The 3,649-nt window shown below is 58.8% G+C and overlaps 1 pseudogene; it reads left to right on the forward strand.

Moving 5' to 3' along the window:
* The first annotated feature begins 1,291 nt into the window (after window positions 1-1,291).
* On the forward strand, window positions 1,292-3,176 carry LOC149996665 (18S ribosomal RNA; annotated as a pseudogene).
* Window positions 3,177-3,649: the final 473 nt, after the last annotated feature.

The following is a 3,649-nucleotide window of genomic DNA, read 5'->3' on the forward strand; positions in this document are numbered from 1 at the left end:
GAATGGCTCATTAAATCAGTGATGGTTCCTGTGGTCGCTCGCTCGTCTCCTACGTGGAGAACTTTGGCCATTCTCGAGCGAATACATGCCGACGGGCGCTTGCCCCTCCAGTGGGCGGGGAGAGGCGTCTTCCGTCCGCCTGTCTTCCCGCCTCGGCGCTGTTGCTCTCGCTCGCTCACCTCCGCCTCCACCTGGTTGATCCTGCCAGTAGCATATGCTTGTCTCAGAGATTAAGCCATGCGTGTGTCAGTACACACGGCCGGTAAAGTGAAACTGAGAATGGCTCATTAAATCAGTGATGGTTCCTGTGGTCGCTCGCTCGTCTCCTACGTGGAGAACTTTGGCCATTCTCGAGCGAATACATGCCGACGGGCGCTGGCCCCTCCAATGGGCGGGGAGAGGCGTCCTACGTCTGCCTGGCTTCCCGCCTCGGCGTTGTCGCTCTCGCTCGCTCACCTCCGCCTCCACCTGTTTGATCCTGCCAGTAGCATATGCTTGTCTCAGAGATTAAGCCATGCGTGTGTCAGTACGCACGGCAGGTACAGTGAAACTGCGAATGGCTCATTAAATCAGTCATGTTTCCTCTGGTCGCTCGCTCGTCTCCTACGTGGAGAACTGTGGCCATTCTCGGGCTAATACATGCCGATGGGCGTTGACCCCCCAGGGGGCGGCTGAGGCGTCCGCCGTCCGCCTGGCTTCCCGCCTCAGCGCTGTCGCTCAACTCGCTCACCTCCGCCACTATCTGGTTGATCCTGCCAGTAGCATATGCTTGTCCCAGAGATGAAGCCATGCGTGTGTCAGTACGCATGGCCGGTACAGTGAAACTGCGAATGGCTCATTAAATCAGTGATGGTTCCTCTGGTCGCTCGCTCGTCTCCTGCATGGAGAACTTTGGCCATTCTCGAGCGAATACATGCCGACGGGCGCTTGCCCCTCCAGTGGGCGGGGAGAGGCGTCCTCCGTTCGCCTGGCTTCCTGCCTCAGCGCTGTTGCTCTCGCTCGCTCACCTCCGCCACTATCTGATTGATCCTGCCAGTAGCATATGCTTGTCCCAGAGATTAAGCCATGCGTGTGTCAATACGCACGGCTGGTACAGTGAAACTGTGAATGGCTCATTAAATCAGTCATGGCTCCTGTGGTCGCTCGCTCGTCTCCTACGTGGAGAACTGTGGCCATTCTCGAGCTAATACATGCCGACGGGCGCTGACCCCCCAGGGGACGGCTGAGGCGTCCGCTGTCCGCCTGGCTTCCCGCCTCGGCGCTGTCGCTCTCGTTCGCTCATGTCCGCCGCTACCTGGTTGATCCTGCCAGTAGCGTGTGCTTGTCCCAGAGATTAAGCCATGCGTGTGTCAGTATGCACGGCCGGTACAGTGAAATTGCGAATGGCTCATTAAATCAGTTATTGTTCCTCTGGTCGCTCGCTCGTCTCCTACGTGGAGAACTGTGGCCATTCTCGAGCTAATACATGCCGACGGGCGCTGATCCCCCTCGCAGGGGGGATGTGTGTATTTATCAGACCAATACCAACCCGGTCAGCCTCCCCTTGGCCGCCACCCCCCTCCCCGCGGGGGTGGGGGCCCGGGGAGCTAGGGCGCCGGCAGCTCTGGTGACTCTAGATAACGTCGGGCCGATCGCACGCCCCCCGTGGCGCGGACGATGCATTCAAACGTCTGCCCTATCAACTTTTGGTGGTAGTCGCCGTGTCTACCATGGTGAGCACGGGTGACGCGGAATTACGGTTCGATTACGCAGAGGGAGCCTGAGAAACGGCTACCACATCCAAGGAATGCAGCAAGCACGCAAATTACCCACTCCCGACCCGGGGAGGTAGTGACGAAAAATAAGAATACAGGACTGTTTCGAGGCCCTGTAATGAAATGAGTTCACTTTAAATCCTTTAACGAGGATTCATTGGAGGGCAAGTCTGGTGCCAGCAGCCCCAGTAATTCCAGGTACAAATTGCGTATATTAAAGTTGCTGGAGTTAAAAAGCTCATAGTTGGATTTTGGGAGCGGGCGGGTGGTCCGCCGCGAGGGGAGCCACCGCCCGTCGCCTCTCGGCTCTCCCTCGATGCTCTTAGCTGAGTGGCTCTTGGGGCCCGAAGCGTTTACTTTGAAAAAGTTAGAGTGTTCAAAGCAGGCCCGAGCCGCCTGGATACCGCAGCTAGGAATAATGGAATAGGACCGCGGTTCTATTTTGTTGGTTTTCGGAACTGAGGCCATGATTAAGAGGGACGGCCGGGGGCATTCGTATTGCGCCGCTAGAGGTGAAATTCTTGGACCGGCGCAAGACGGACCAGAGCGAAAGCATTTGCCAAGAATGTTTTCATTAATCCAGAACGAAAGTCGGAGGTTCGAAGACGGTCAGATACCGTCGTATTTACGACCAGAAACGATGCCAACCGCCGATGCGGCGGCGTGATTCCCATGACCCGCCGGGGAGTTTCCAGGAAACCAAAGTCTTTGGGTTCCGGGGGGAGTATGGTTGCAAAGCTGAAACTTAAAGGAGTTGACGGAAGGGCATCACCAGGAGTGGAGCCTGCGGCTTAATTTGAGTCAACACGGGAAACCTCACCCGGCCCGGACACAGACAGGATCGAGAGATCGATAGCTGTTTCTCGATTCCGTGGGTGGTGGTGCATGCCCGTTCTAAGTTCGTGGAGCAATCTGTCCGGTTAATTCCGATAACGAACGAGACTCTGGCGTGCTAATAAGTTATGCGACCCCGAGCGGTCGGCGTCCCCCAACTTCTTGGAGGGACAAGTGGCATTCAGCCACCGGAGATTGAGCAATAACAGGTCTGTGACGCCCTTAGATGTGTGGGGCTGCACGCTCGCTACACTGACTGGCTCAGCATGTGCCTACCCTCCGCCAGCAGGTGCGGGTAACCCGTTGAAGCCCATTCGTGATGGGGATCGGGGATTGCAATTATTCCCCACGGAGGAGGAGTTGTCAGTAAGTGCGTGTCATAAGCTTGAGTTGATTAAGTCCCTGGCCTTTGTGCACAGCGCCCGTCGCTACTACCGATCAGATGGTTTAGTGAGGCTCTCGGACCGGCCCCGCTGAGGTTGACCCACGGCCTTGGCGGAGCGGTGAGAAGAGTGCCGAACTTGACTGTCTAGAGGAAGTAAAAGTCGTTACAAGGTTTCCGTAGGTGGAGCTGCGGAAGGATCATGGACGTGGAAAGCGAGACAGAGAGCGGAGGAGTCAGTTCCTCCCTCTCGTGGGCTTTGTTCCCCGCGTGGACATGGGTTTTTGGCCATGTGCGTGTGCGGGCCGGCCGCCGTTGGCGGCCCGCGAGAGTCTCGGAGAGAGAGCGAGCAGAAGGGGAGTGTAGGCGCAGGGGAGGAGAACGGGGTGCTCAGGGAGGGCCGTGCGTGCCTCAGGGCGTCCCGGCCGGTTGCACCCCCATTGCCCGCCCGCCTGTGGTGTCCGCTCGTCCCGCCGCGTCTCGTCCAACCTCGACCCGCCGCTCCCGGCGCTACAGTGGGCGTGCGGCTCCCGTTCCGTGTTTCGGGTCTCCCGGCGTCATCGCCCCCCCCCCGCCGGCTGTGCCGGCCCCTCCCCTTCCCCGACCGTACCTCCCTGCTCACAATCCCGCTTCCCACCGCAGCCCCTCGCCTGCCAGCGCGGCGATAGGGGCCTGGGCT

Source organism: Furipterus horrens, unplaced genomic scaffold, assembly GCF_987537825.1.
Source record: "Furipterus horrens unplaced genomic scaffold, mFurHor1.1.pri manual_scaffold_12, whole genome shotgun sequence".
Classification (NCBI taxonomy): domain Eukaryota; kingdom Metazoa; phylum Chordata; class Mammalia; order Chiroptera; family Furipteridae; genus Furipterus; species Furipterus horrens.